The 15,806-nt window shown below is 42.6% G+C and overlaps 1 protein-coding gene across 1 annotated transcript in view; it reads right to left on the reverse strand.

Moving 5' to 3' along the window:
• MARCHF3 (membrane associated ring-CH-type finger 3) overlaps positions 1–13,258 on the reverse strand; it is a 148,785-nt gene extending 135,527 nt beyond the window's left edge. The window contains exon 1 of the mRNA XM_003900053.5: positions 13,016–13,258. The gene's annotated coding sequence lies outside the window, so the exon portion shown is untranslated. The remainder of the gene's footprint in view (positions 1–13,015) is intronic.
• Between the last annotated feature and the right edge of the window lie 2,548 nt (positions 13,259–15,806).

A 15,806-nucleotide genomic window follows, 5' to 3' on the forward strand; every position in this document is an offset into this window, starting at 1 on the left:
ACTAAAGTTGAGTATTACTCAAATTTCCCTCTTGTACAGATGCTTCTCAACTTACAAGGGGTTTATATATCTTTATGAACTGAACATAAGTTGAAAATATTGTATACCAAAATGCTTTAATACACCTAGAACATCATAGTTTAGCTTAGCCTATCTCAAACAGGCTCAGAACACTTATGTTAGCCTACCATGGGGCAAACTCATCTAATACAAAGCCTATTTATAATAAAGTGTTGAATATCTCATGTAACTTAGTGCATACTATGTTGAAAGTGAAAAACGGAATGGTTGTATGGGTACCATCACAAAGTTGAGAAAAGTCAAACCATCATTAAGTCGAGGACTATCTGCATTAAGCTCTCTTGAAACTTTACATAATACCCCTATATCAAAGAACTTTGATATCTGTATCTTTTTTCATCCTCAAACAAAATGAAGAATTTTTTTTAGTTTTTAAATTTTATAGGAAAAAAATCTGAGAGGGATATATTCAGCTCAAATGACAACTGGCCTCCTACTTTATTCCTAGTGTAGAAGATAAAGACTGGATTATTAGAGGCCAAAACTTATAAATATTCATTCCTTCATTAACTTATTAACTCGTCTGTTCATTTGCTTTACAAAACAGCTAGGGTCTCTACCTTCATTGAGTTTATATTCTAGTAGAGGAGGCAGATAAAAACAAGTAGACAAATGAGTAAATTACATAAGATTGTGAAGCCAGGTGCGGCGGCTCATGCCTGCAATCCCAGCACTTTCGGAGGCCAAGGCGGGCAGATCACCTGAGGTCAGGAGTATAAGACCAGCTTAGCCAACATGGTGAAACCCCATCTCTACTAAAAATACAAAAATTAGCTGGGTGTGGTGGTGGGCGCCTGTAATCCTGGCTGCTAGAGAGGCTGAGGCAGGAGAATCACTAGAACCCGGGAGGTGGAGGTTGCAGTGAGCCAAGATCATGACAGTGCACTCTAGCCTGGGTGACATAGCGAGACTTCATCTCAAAAATAAATAAATAAATAAAAATAAAAAAACAAATAAAATAAAAATAAAAAAGGATTATGACAAGTACCATGAAGGAAACAAAAATGGGGCAGAAACAGAAAATTGGTGGTAGTGCAGGGGATCCTAACAGATGAGATGGGGTAGTCCTGGGAGGCACCTATGAAGAGGAGACATTCAAAGGCCTGAATGGAAAGGATGTCGACATACAAACTGAAGATGTACAAGCCAAGCGGAGGGAACAGCAAATGCAAAGGACCAGAGGTGGAAATGGGACTGGCTCATTAGACTAACAACATGGAAGCCAGTATGGTTGGAAAATTGAGTGAGGGCCAGAGGGTAAGTAATGAGGTCACAAAGATAAGCAAGCCGATCACCCAACGCCCTGTAAGCCATGGTAGTCTTGGGATTGTCTTTCAAGCAAAGGGAAACCATGGAGAGCAAGCTGAACCTAAGTCCAATCCTAGCTTAGCCACTTTGTAGCTATGTGACCTAAGCAAATTACTAGCTCCTCTTGGATGCTAAAATCCTAATTTACAAAAGGGTACTCAATAAATAATGGCCATTTACATTCATCAGTAATTATCAGTATTGTTAATGCTATGAAATATAAAGTTAATAAAAAATTTTATATTTAAATAGTCTATACTGCAAAATAATATGAGAGAAACATAGAATTATTGAGAAATAAGCAAATTATTTAAATCTTTTTCATTCAGTAAAGATCATTCACTTATTTAGTATAAATAGATATAAATTAGTACATTCAAGTTCATTAGGGTTTATTGTGGTCCTAATCAGAATAATTATTGATTTTGGCACATTTCTCTGTCCTTAATTAGTCCACATTGTGCCTTTTCTCTTGCCTAGGCCTTGCCATTTTGTATCCAGATAGTCATGAAGGGAATTTCATAGTTATTTTCCAAGTCAGGACAAGTAGTAGACACACTGCCTGCCAACATCTACCACCCTACCCCATCCCCCACATACCTATACATACTTCTTTCTTGCTAACAGAATCCTAATTTTGTTCAAGTTCACTCCCTCCCTCCCTCAGGCAATGATGGCAGTCCTTTGCTAGTGACACTGACAGATGGACATGCAAAGCAGTTCTGATCAGAGAGCTGAGAAATCCTCTGGGATTCTTCTTAGCAATATTTCATAGGCTTCAAAAGGAGACCTTGGAACGGGGGCAGCAGACCCATTTTATGTGCTGTAGATATTGTCTTGTCTGCAAGTAACATCTAAACCGCTGAAGCCATCTTGCAAATAAGAAAAGAACCACTTAGACTGGAATGGTCCCTGAGAACAAGAGAGGCAGAGAGATGAAAGGACCCTGTTTCCTTGATGATGTTATTGTGCCACTGAATCAACCAATCCTGCCACCTGCCTTACTTCTCACATGAGATAATACACTTCCTTACTGTTTATGTCAATTTGAGTTGGAGTCTTTTGTTTTGTATGCAGGAGATATACTACCAAGTGTATCACATTACTTCCATGTGGACATTTCCATTTGGAAACATCACAATTTCTTTGTTTCTTAGCAGGTCTAGGACAGGAACTAGGACTCTGATTCTAGCCCAGTGATCTCAAGAATCCTGGGATAGGAGACGAGACAGCTTTTTAATTTACAACACTGGCATAGTCACCCAGAAAAGCCCAAAGGGAAATGCCCTAGAAATCACAACAGAAAGATGGTACTTTAGCATGAGTAGCCAGTACCAAATAATCTCTCTGTGGCTTTCCCTACCTGTTTAATAACTTTGACTTTTACCTCCTACCTGTCTGAGACATCTGTTCTTCTCCCATGACCTAAACAAAGCACAATTTTCATTGGTCTTCTGTTGCTATAAAGCAGCCAACTCAGCTCTTATCCAATTACAAGAGTTTCAACAGAGATCACATAGAGCTAACATAGATCCCAGGCACAGGCCAGATGTTGAGGAAGCAAAAGTAGCTTCACACTGTATAGGTACAAGAGGTTAAAGTGGAGGGGCACTCCAGAGAAGGGGTGCAATATTTTAAGGAGGTAGACTTACCTGAACAGAAAAGAGGAAAAAATCTTGACCATCTGTTATGGTCTAAATATTTATATCTCCCCAAAAAGACATTGAATCCGAATCCCCAGTGTGATAGTATTAGTACGTGGGGCCTTTGAAAATTGATTATGAGCCCTCCTGAATGGTATTAGTGCCCTTATAAAAAGAGACCCTAAGCCGGGTGTGGTGGCTCACGCCTGTAATCCCAGCACTTTGGGAGGCCAAGTTGGGCAGATCGCTTGAGCTCAGGAGATCATGATCAGACTGAGCAATATGGTGAAACCACGTCTCTACAAAAAATGCAGAAATTAGCTGGGCATGGTGGCATGCATCTGTGATTGCAGCTACTCGGGAAGCTGTGGCAGGAGAACTGCTTGAGCTCAGGAGGTTAAGGCTGCAGTGAGCCGAGATTGCCACTCCACTCCAGCCTGGGTAAACAGCAAGACCTTGTCTCAAAAAAAAAAAAAAAAAAAACAAAAAAAAACCAAAAACCAAAAAAACAAAAACAAACAAACAAATAAATAAATAATAATAAAATAAAAATAAAAAGAGACCCTAGAGAGCTAGCTAGCCCTTTCTGCCATGTGAAGTTACAGTAAAAAGGCACCATCTGTGGAGAAGAAGGCCCTTCCCAGACATCAAATCTGCTGGCACCTTGATCTTGAACTTCCCAGCATCCAAAACTGTAAGTAATAAATTTCTATTGTTTATAAGTTACTCAGTCTATTTGTTACAGCAACCCAAACAGACTAAGATATCATCAAACGACATTGGCTATTTTTTTCAGCCATGTAGAGTTTTAAAAAGTGAAGATATTAGGGACCAGAAAAAATATCCATTTACTACCCCTCCGAGTCCCCCCTCTCGCCCCCTACACACACAAAGCATAGATGATAACTGACTATGGAGGGAAAGGATGGAGTAGGATTATTGCTTGGGGAACTGATGGTGGGGGTCAGAAATAAAAGATTACATAAATGTCTAGTGGTTCACAACAAGCAAAAAGCAGGATGGCATGAAACCAAATTAACCATTCCAGTCTAATAAGCAGTTTTCCTACAAGAAAATTATAGAATTATAAATTTTGCATGTAATAGAAAGCAGAAATTATAATACACACAGATTTCATAATTTCATACAGTATTTGAGAAACATTACTTGGAAAATGGGGTGAACATTATAACTGGTGGAAATTTGCTAAGAGACCATAATTAAAACGGAATAGTAAATGGTGCCTTAGCTCTTGAAAGGGTCACTATCGGGATTCCATTTAATGTCTTCATTGCTAATTTGCAGTGAAAGTGGAAATTCATTCAATGTAAGGAGAGTATCTAACTGTGAGATGTTGCCAGGGGCAGGAAAGTGTAGAAAACTAAATGAAGAGGTTAGAAACAATACAACTTAATTAGGTAGATCACCCAAAACACAAAAAATAGAGTAAAATAAATGAAGAAAAACCTGAAATTCACTGGCAATAATTCTGAAGGGAATGAAAAAAGTGACAACTGTTGATATTAGCTATAAAAGTAATAACTTAGCCTCAAAAGAGAAACAGACCACAGCTAGTGAAAACAACAAATTAAGAATCTATCACCAAAAGATACATCAGTCCACATGTCCTGTTTTTAAAGAAAGCAGGGTAGGCCTGTCCTTCTTCTCCATATTCTGTGTATACTTGTTTTGGTTTTATAGAAAACCTCATCTTCTTGGTTGTAATGAATATGTGTGTTGCTATTTGAGTCATATGATCTTGTTTCTCAATGATAGATAAGTGAGTGGGAAGTGGTAAGAGTAATTAGACAAATAAGGGGGAGGTATCACTGGCAAGGATGGGTAAGGTTGGTGAGAACTAAGGTTTTGTGAGGTTAATCACTTTTTTGCTGTGTAGGCTGTCAGAGCATGTAATATCCCATCAGAAAATCACACTGGAATGCTCTAAGCAAGTCCTTTGAGAATGGGCAAAAATGCATTACTCTCAAAGGGAAAAGATTAATGGTGACACTGATGGTAACAGAGCTTTTATAAAGTGGAGCTCTTACCTGAAAAGATGGGGAAAGAGAATATCACAGAAAGGAAAACATTACTGGAAGGTGGAGGCTGAATTAAGGAGTAAGTTGAAATTAGGGAAACAAAAGTTAAGAACTTTCTGGCTGAGAACCTCAGTATGTGCAAAGTGTAAGAGGAATAAGATTTAATAGTTAGGATACTGAAAAGCAGATATGGGAAAATGCAAATTTCCACAGGGAGAACATCTACTAGTTGCCAGAAAGGGTCTGCACATAATTGGTTCTACAACATCCCTTGAGTCCTCCCAACCCCCGGATCCAAAGGCAAAAGCACAAGCCCTAGGATACGCAGAAACAGGTGCTCCTGATTTCCAAGACCCAAGAGAAACCAGCATTTGAGTTCATGACCTAATCTGGGATTGCTCATCTTTTCTGTGGCCTCAAACATATAAGTACCTTCTAGGCTTAACCATTCAATTCTCTATTTTCTTCTTGGCAGGCAGGTATGAGAAGAAAGCACCTACATTAAGTGAGGCTCAATCTCCCAGATGAGACAGAAAACAGGGGACCTTGATCTCTTGCAATCATTTAAAGTCCCATAAGATCCAATACAAAAAGGCTATCCTAATGTCCCCTTCAGGTAGTTGGCTTAATTCAACTGATCCTTGGTCTGTATACATGGACACATGGTCCGTACACAACCTCAGCAACCCACTGCCCAGGACTAGTGTTTACCTAAGCCATCAGACCATGTGTTAAACATGACTATGTAGAGGGTGCTTTGTAAAGAAAAGGAGATTTATAAATGAAAACGACAGTCTTCCCTCAGTATACACGAGGGACTGGTTCCAGGACATCCACATATACTGAAATCCACCAATATAAGTCCCCCATTTGGTCCTGAGGAATCTATGTACATACAAAAACTCTGTCCTCCCTATATGTGGCTTTCAAATCCTGCCAATACTGTATTTTTGATCTGCTTATATAAGTGGACCTGTACAGTTCAAACCTGTGTTGTTCAAGCATCAACTGTATTATAAAAATTAGTTTATAAAATAAAAATTTGCTGGAATTGTCTTTTTTTAAAAAAAGTTTCCCTCAGGCTGGGCATGGTGGCTCACACCTGTAAGCCCAGCACTTTGGTAGGCTGAGGTGGGCAGATCACTTGAGGTCAGGAGTTCAAGACTAGCCTGGCCAACATGGCGGAACCCCATTTCTACTAAAAAATACAAAAATTAGCCAGGTGTGGTGGTGCATGCCTGTAATCCCAGCTACTTGGAAAGCCAAGGCAGGAGAATCACTTGAACTAGGAGGTGGAGGTTGCAGTGAGCCGAGATCGTGCTGTTGCACTCTAGCCTGGGCGACATAGCGAAAATCCATCTCAAAAATAAATAAATAAATAAAAATAAAAAATAAAAAAAGGTGACCTCAACAAATGTCAAACTTCCCCTTCGTGTTGAACTTCAGACATTAGCAACCTCTAGGCCAAGCACCATTTTGCTCTTCAAAGACCCCTAAACCTCCCACGGCCAAAGCTTAGTCACCTGCATTGGATGACAAAAGGAACCAAGTCATCTTCAACTTCAAATGACATTAGAGTGAAGCTGTTCCAAGTTTCAAAGTAGGACTCATGCGTCAGCTGCCTTTTCAAGATATGACAAGGGGTATGGGAACAAAAGAGAAATCAGGGGAGATGACCTAGCCTAGGGTGGGAGTTGGAGACATCCTTGAAGAAGACACACAGGAAGGTAGTGAGAGGAGGAGGCAAGGTAGAAATGAAATGGAGGGACTTTGGAGATGGATGGAGTAGGAATGGATGATATAATAGTTCTATGAAGTGTTGAGATCACTGCTAAAGTTGACCGTTGAACACCAGGATTCAGCTATTGCTACCATTCAAACTTTTGGTGAACTATCTTTATGCATATCCTTTTAAGGCCTTGTAAATGTTCACTTGTAATTTGCGGTAGCCTCTAGTGCACCCAGCAACCGTTTCTTGAGTAACCTTGCTTGAGAAGCTACAAGATGAAAAGTGTGGTCCCTCCCCTCAAGGGTCTCCAAGAGGGAGAAGACAGGAGATAAGGTTCTGTCTGAAGAAGACATCAGGTGAAACAGGGACAGAGAAAAGCTTCCCAAAGGCACTAATATTTGAACTGAATCCTGAATTGGCTAAGTAGAGAAGTACTACTCATGATAGGTACTCAGTTAGTATTTGTTAATTAATTTTAGCTCACTTTCATTTGTAATGATTACCTGAAATATCGTTTAAGGACTGGGAGCTGGTTCTTATCACCACTTTTTCATTATTGTCAATTAAAAAGATAAGTCTATCTATTTTAGTGTTCAAGGGTATAATCTGAAAAAGTATTATATTTTACCTTTGGCAGGGGTGGGGGAGTATACTCATAATTTTCCCAATTATGAGGTCTCTTCTTGTTCTATTATTTCATAGCAAAAAGTTTTAAAAGCCTTAAAAAACAGCACATTTTGCTCACTTGAAAGATGTTTATATTTTAGCATAAAATACACTCAGCAGCTCCTAACATAATTGGATGGCTACACATTGCAAAAACTTGATTTCTTTTTAATCAAAGTTTTAGAACCATACTGGGTTTCTTGCCAGTACTGCAATAGTGAGCAATAAATACATCATTAGATCAATGGTGGTCCAATGATGGATTACTCAAAAGATAGTTCCAGCCAAAAGGAATAAACCCAGAAGTAACACTGTGCAGAGATTAATAAAATATTGTTTAAAACACAGATACTAAGTTAATATAACAGGGAAGAAAACACTGCAAAATAGAACAGAACAGCCATAGGTTTATTATATAGTGATATTGATCACAGATTTTCCTAAGTACTCCAGAGCAGCCACACTATTATATATGCCTCTGATTAGACCCAGAGATGAGAAGGAAAAAGTTATATATATATATAAAGAAACTAACCAGGGGAAGGCCTGCTGCTATAATAAATTATTTAAAGCAAGCAGGGTGAGCAGGTTGTGAAGACAATATAAAACAGAATCAATGCCTCCAAGAAACTCTAAACCGTCTGCACCTCTATAAATTTCTTACCACCCTGTCTGGCATTTTACTGGAGGTATTTCTTTTCCATCATGCTACCCATCCCACCCCTGACCCTTCACTTTTTGCCCAGTTCTTTTCTCAGAGCTTAACATTTGTTTTCCTTCTGTAACCCAGGATGCTGTCTTCAGTTATATTTTTCAGCTTGTATCAGGAGAGTGTCTGTGAGGCCACAGATGAGTGCATCTGTCACTTCATTCATCTGGACCTTGAATTTCCCACTGACACTGTAAGCTGGGAATATCTAATATGATACACATATCAACATGACTTCAGTATTATCCTTCATCTTTTTCTTTTCTCTTACTACCGTTATCATTAAATCCACAAGCTTAAGCTGTTGTGAAACTTTTGTAGCTCAACGACTGTCCTATATTAGAGGATATTACTAGAACCAAAAAGTTAAAGTGAAGGTTGGGAACTTAAGGTGGCATTTTGGAGGACAAATGGTAAAATGGCTAAAATGGAAGAACTAGGAGATGTTAAGAGGGCAGATTGACTTAAAAAGTGAATTTTTTACAAGTAGATTTTGCTATGGGGATAAGGGTAAGAAAAGAAGCATAAAAACTTGAAAAGAATTTGTCAAAGGAAAGTTAGATGCCAGAAGAATGCCATAGCTTAAAAAAAAAAAAAAGTTATAATAGAATTGTTGCTTAGAAGCTTGCAATGACCTACGGCCCAGTTTCAAGAAAAGCAGCATTCTACTATAGTTTTTTTAACTGGGCAGAAATCAGTCCCATTGTATGAGCAGGGGCTGTGGATAGTATATTTTAGGCTTTTCCATTTTTCTAAGTCTGTCCAATCACACAGTAGCTAGGCAAATAAAACAAAAGCAACCCTATTTTGCCAGAGTAAAAACATTAGCAGCTTAACATGACAATAGACAAAACAGCACAGGGCTAAAACACTGGTCTAAAGGATTCTACACGTAGGCTTTGCTGCTTTTGTAATCTGGGACTTTTAGCAAATTATTTTCCTCTCTGGGTCAAGCCTGCCTGGTTAAGGTCAGGGTCATTGAACTAATTATTACATATGGTAGTTAACTTTATAAAGAAAAATATTACAAGGTCACATTCAATATAAGAAACAATTTGAAGAAAAAGGTTAAAAAAATTGTAGATAATATGAATTACTAAGCATAACCCTATCATATCACCACAATGCTAAATCAAAACAATTTAAGTTGCAAGGCCAGCTTCTCAGTTATTGGTGTCAACTTTGAATATATGAAAGACAAGATCTAAATATTATCTTTTTGTAGCTGCTGTTTGCTCATCTGTAAGAAAGTGGGAAAAAAATCATTGTCCTCAAAGGATTAAGATAAGTGACCTATCAACATGCCTGCCAAGTGCTTCTTTAAACAGAAATTACTCTGTAAAAGTCCCAGTGACGATCCAGTGTTCTGGAACAATCCAAGTTCAATACCCTGGCCTATCCACATCCTTTTGTTATGAGGCTACTTCTCACCTCTGAAAGAAGTCATTTGTTTTTTTAGCTACTTGGATGGTAGAAAGAGGGAAGGGTAACTTCTGATAGATCCTTTTTCTTTCAAACCTTATTTAGTAGTCTTAAATGGAGAATTATGCCAGTCTGAAATGGGAGAACAGAATCCAAATGTCAGTATCAAATGATAAATAAAAAACTAATTGACAATAATAAAAATTCACAGTGTTCTCAGTGAAAGGAGAGGTAGCAAACAATTCTCAACCCACATCTCTGTGACAATGAGAAAATCTATTTACTCAATTAATTGGGCAGCTCAAAATACTCCTAAGGTGACTTTCAGAAAGTAAGAATCTCTGGGCCTCTGGGTGGGTGGCCTGGGACACTCTTCCTGGCCACAAGCAAAATAGCCACAGCTTCCCAAGGAGATTATTGACCTCATATAGTCTGTAGTAGCCCAGCTGTGGTGCTGGGCTTTGTTCTAGAACAGCTTTTAAAGAGAAAAAGGGTGCCTCATGAAGATAAGGATTCTACCTTGCAGGAGGAAATGCTCAACCATGTGAATTAGGACTAGCAGTCACCCCAGAGCATCCCAGGACTCCACCGAACTCAGAGTGGGGGGTGAAGGAACTAAGACTGGGGTTTGGGGTTGGGTCTTAAATTCATCAGGTCTTGTTTAATCAGGCAGACTTCCTTAGAATCAGGGCCAACCTGGAATAGGGATAGTTGAGGATTCCAAAACACTTTCAGACGTAAGACAAAAGGGGTCCATTGTTGAAGACAGAGAGTTAATGCATTACCTATAAATTTCACATGGCCAGTAAATGCCACCTGGACATTTCTGAACAATTATTTGTTAAATCAACTCACAGACTATAATTTTTCTTTTATGTCATTAACACCATTCCAGTGTTTCTCAAAGTACAGTGAAGGGATCCCTGGCATTAACATCACTTGGCGGTGCCTGTGAAAATGCAGATTCCTAAGTTCCACCCCAGACTCCTAAATTGAAACCCCGGGACTGAGGTCCAGTCCAAGAACTGAATTTCTAAGAAACAGCCTAGTTAATTTGGATGATTCATATCAAGGCGGGAAAATTATTATGTCTATATAGTCCATTAGAAATTTAAAGACATTCACAGATTAGTGTTTTGTATGTTTTCCCCAAAATGCTTATATACCATAAAATTGAAAACAATACTTCTTGTGATGAGTTCTTAAAAACCATTCCAGCTTATTCTGCCCATATTTAATGAACACCATTATTAAAATGTAATTATGAACATAAGATTATTGGGAAAAATATGAACTATGCTTCTCAAGAATACTGCCTTTATTTTGCCACCAAAGTAATTATGCTATTAAAGGAATTTATTGTTTTTTAAAGTATCAGTCACTTGGCTGCAAGAATTTATTAAGCTATTATACTCCTCCCATACCCTTTTAGTCATCAGAATTTTTGTGATAAAGCCTTTTTATTATTTTAAAACTATAAATTGTGAACCATTGCAACTAGTGATTAGACTGATTGTGAATATATGTCCAGGTTATAAATTCCTAAAAGCATGTTTCATTAGAATTACCAAGGCAGTCTTAACTATAGCTTCTGTGATAAAGCTCTGTTTACTTCTATTAAGGTGGGGTTTTTTTGTTTTTTTGTTTTTTTTAGTGCAAAATGATTCAGTTTTAATGCATTCTTTTAACAAGCAAAAGCAAACGGTTTCTGATATACATGCCATACTGCGAGGCTGTAAACCAGTGTTGCATGGTGATGTGACAAGCACCACATTTCTAGAGGGATTTTTTTTTTTCTCCAAGCTCCCCCTCCCCAAGCCGTGGCTATAATTATTTCACAAAATGCAGTTTGCCATTTCTAGAGACAAACATTTCCTTCTCCCTCACCTAACTGCAAGTTCAGGCCAAATATTGAATGAAAATGAACTTGAGAGGCAGCCTTTGTTTGTAGCATGTTGTTTCTGCTAAGAGTTGCCCCCTACCCCGGCTCCACCCCAGTGGTCAAACTGAAGTGTACATGTTATGTTTTAACAGATGGGCCGGCTGGCGGCTGCTGGGCTGTAAAACAGGAACGCGTAATCTGCACCGAGTGGTATTGAACTGAACGCTCGTAAAGTTCATGGACATACTCTGACCCAGACAGACCAGGCAGATGCAGACATGCTTACGCATACACACTCACTAACACCCCACAGCTCAGAGGATCCATCTCTGTGACCCAAGGGAAGTTCAAGGCTGAATTACCCCTTCATATATTTACCTCATTCACCTTTTAATTTTATATATACACACACTCACACATGTACACGTATATACGTGTGTATATGCGCATCTACATCTACATATACACATACAGAACTCTATATATCAACATTTTCATGTATTTTCAAAGGTCTAAACATCCCCAAATTCTGGACCTGTTTCTGTCTAGTATTTTCAAAAGCTCTCATTCATGTCAAATATGAATTATAAGAAAACATCGTAGTGAATTCTATTTAGTCCACACATAATATAAAGTACATGCATGTAGTTGGCCTCAGAAAAACAAGCTGCTTTTACCCCCTTACCATTAAGGCGGAAAAAACAATCTAACCCAGACCGAGTCACAAACGGAGTGTCAGGTTTAACCTTGAGTTCTCTGCTGTCAATTCCTGACTCAACTTCATTACCTAAACACGCAGGTGCTCAAACACCAACCGACCAGGCTGGCGATCCCTTTCGCAGCCTCTAGGATTCTCCAGGGCTCCGGGCACCAGAACCGACAACAGCTCCCGCCTGGTCCTAACGAAGTCCTTCGGACACCCCTTGCGGGTGGATGTGGAGGTCCGAGCACCTCAGGAGGGGCATGGATTCAAGTGCTAATAGAAAGCAATTACTTTAGAAAGTTCAAAGCCCAGCAGTGCTCCCAATTCCTCTCAGTAGCTGCAGAGCACTGAAGCACCCGCTACAGAACCCGGCTGGTACTCCAGTTCTCTGGCGCTGAGACCCCACCTTGAGCCCGATGAGCGCTCGCTCAGCCTGGGGATCCAGACGCGGACGCTAGGTCTTATCGTGCGGCACAGCGCGAGTAATTTCTCAGGAACCGCGGTCCACCCGCCGCGGGCGCGGAGGCCGCCCCAGCGCTCCGTGTAGTCGCCGTAGAGGGGCAGGGGACGCGTCCCGGCCCCACCTACCCATGTCAATTATGCCAAGTTGGTGCGGACGGGAGCCCGGTCCCGGGCGGAGTTGGGATGCTTTTGACAACAAGAAGTTCGGGAGTGGGGATATTGGCACGGAGTAAATCCCGCCCAGCCCTGACCTCCCCACAGCGGTCACGCTCGGACGAACGGACCGCCGAGCGCCAGGACGCGTCCTGTCCCCTCTCGCCGGCGCCGAACCGTGCCGAGAGGAGCCGCTAGCCCGGCGCGCGGCCACTCACCCTCCTCGCTGAGTCCCGATCGCAAACCGACGTCCCTGCTGCGGGTTCTAAGTGCCAAGTTGCCCCCACTCGGTGGCTGCTCACGGCCCAGTGGACCAGGCACATTGGCTCCGGCGGGCACCTCAGCGGGAGTACGGCAAGCCTGGCGGCCGCCGCGGCTACACAATCGCCCGGAGCGCGCTGACAATTCACGGACCTGCTCAACGAATGAGGCGGAACGCCGGGCTGAGCGGACCAGGCTCTGGAGGGGAGGCGGGGCCGCGCGGCGGGAGGGGCGGAGCCAGCCCCGGGGCGTCATCAGCCCATGACTGGCGGAGCCGGCAGCCAATCGTGGTGGCGTTGGGGCCTCCCCGTAGCCGCCGTCCAGTCGCCTGCGGCCGAGGGCCGGCTAGGGAGACGCGCCGGTGGCTGGGAAGTTGGTTGTTGCGAAGGGCCGTGGCTGACGGCGGGCGCTGCGGGGCTCTCTGCATCGGGACCCGAACGGCTCTGGAGGGAGGCAGCGGCCCTAGAAGGCAGTTGGCTGAGAGAGACCAGGAGCTTTCGGAGCTGCCACGCGCATAGCGCTGAGGAGCAAGAAGCCAACCTCAGCGCGGGTCGACACGCCAGTACCTAGCGCCTGCAGCAGGCGCGGAACTTAGCTGTCCCATAGGAGCCCCGCCCGGAGGAAGCTGAGGGCCCAGAAAGGATGAGTTCCGGACCGGGTCACCCAGTCGCAGGTGGAAACCTGGGCTCCTCTGGAAAAGGTTCTGATCTCGATCTGGCTATCTCTGAAACAAAACTCCAGCCCCGCAACCCCCCCAAAGTTCAGTACACGTCCTCGTCCTCACCCCTGCCCTCCGGGCCACCGGCAGCGGGGTCTTGCCGGCACCTCGGGTCTCCTCCTCCCGACCCAGGGCGTCGCGGGCACAGCTGGCGGCCAACAGAAGGCTTGGGCGCTCGACGGCGCCGGAAGCTGTGAGACCCTCCCTCTGGACGGACTGCCCTGCGGGGTGGCATCCTCTGCGGTGACTTCTGCTGCTGTTTTTGGGGTCCGCCAGGATTCCAAAATGCAGGGCGGGTGGCTGGAATTATCCATCTTCGTGGACAGGAAGCCCCGGAACGAACCACATCTGTCCCACTCTGCTTCCGCCCTCCTTCCCCGTCGCGAGCTCCTGGCTGCGATGGAGACATCGGGCGAGCTCGGGGATCCCGACCTCTCAGGGGTCACTCGCAGCCGAACAGCCTGGAATATGGCCTTGTGGGCCCTTCCAGCCCAACCCCCTAGGACCCCGCTGCTCATCTTGTCAACCAGTTTCTGAGCCCCTACCCTGGCTGCAGCACGCGCTTGCACAGGCGCGCTGAGCTACTAACATAGAATCAAAAGCAGGGGGTTGGGTGTTCTTGCTTTCCCGCTGAAGCCTAGAATGTAAGCAAGCCCTAGACCGTCAGCTCTGGGTGGGTAGGGGCCTCTCCCTGCCTAGAACTGCACTTGCCATGGGTAGGCACCTAACCCTTATTAGTAAAGGATCAAACAACCTGCTGCCCGGATACTGACCTTCACCACTTATCTCTTGCTTCCAGCCCAAGCGCACTTCAGACCATTGCCTCATTCAGGTCCCAGGAGTCCTAAGGGTTTTAGTCTCTCAGTATGGGCAACTATTCACATGTAAGGGAGCTGCAGGTGTTATTTCAATGCCATCTGGCCTCTATAAGGTCTTGCATCATAGCTGACCTCTCATGAGAAGGTTCTGATGAGGTCACCAGGGAGAAGGAATGTAAAGGGCTGGTGGCTGAAAAGGAGTGAAATGGCCCCTCTTAGGTGAGCTCTGGCTTGGTTTGAGTTTCAACTCTGTCTCCTCAGCTCCATTTCTCAATGGGAAAAGGTTCATAGGAAGGTTGTCAGAAAGTCAGGAGACTAGGCCATGGACAGCCCTTTGCAGACCCTGAAAAATTGCTCAGTAATGCAAAAATTGTCCATATTTAAGTTATTTCTTTTCTATCTCGTGAACCAAAGGACTGCTACAGGCAAGGAAGACCATCTGACTCAGTTCCAGGGGTTCCTTAGCATGCTGCTGATTGGCCTAGGAGAATGGCCTTTGCCCATAAAGTGTTAGATGTAGACCACATGAATGGAATATTCACCAGGTTTCTGCCCAGGTCTGGATTGGGTAGGGACATGGCTGGAGGTGCCACACAGGAGAGCTAGAGAGAAGACTTGACTCCCAACCTGATTCTAGCAGAACTCCACTTTGATGTGTTTTTAAAATTGTGCTCTTCTGTTTGCTTTCACGGAGGCTGCCATGAAACATCATCTTTGACTAGAATTACCAGGAAATGCTCATGGAAGAAATATACTTCCTTGGATTTTTTTCCTACCACACTTCAGGATATAACTAGAGAAAACGTTTGCCAACAGTGCTTATCATATTAGTACCCTCTGAAGCTTTTCATAGATGCTGATTACTATTTTTAAAATCATTTTGGGAATAGGAGCCAAACACTAGGTCGTGACCGTAAATTACTTTAGTATTTACATTACATGATTAAAAATGGAAATAAAGGAAATTTCCCGTCATAAAACAAGTTAGAATTAAGCAGGTGACTTTCATGTCCCAATTTCCAAAGTTTTCTGTTTGTTTCAGACAGATAAGATCATCCATGGGTTCCTGGACAAGTAACAGGTCTCATTTTCCCTTGTAGAACAGAAGACATGGAAAAGACAGCATATTCAGACTATATTCGTGTTTCCATACCATCTTTTGTTGTAATTGATTTTCAACAAGAGTCCCTAACAATCTCTTGAGTTTGGGCC

Source organism: Papio anubis, chromosome 5 (assembly GCF_008728515.1).
Source record: "Papio anubis isolate 15944 chromosome 5, Panubis1.0, whole genome shotgun sequence".
Classification (NCBI taxonomy): Eukaryota; Metazoa; Chordata; class Mammalia; order Primates; family Cercopithecidae; genus Papio; species Papio anubis.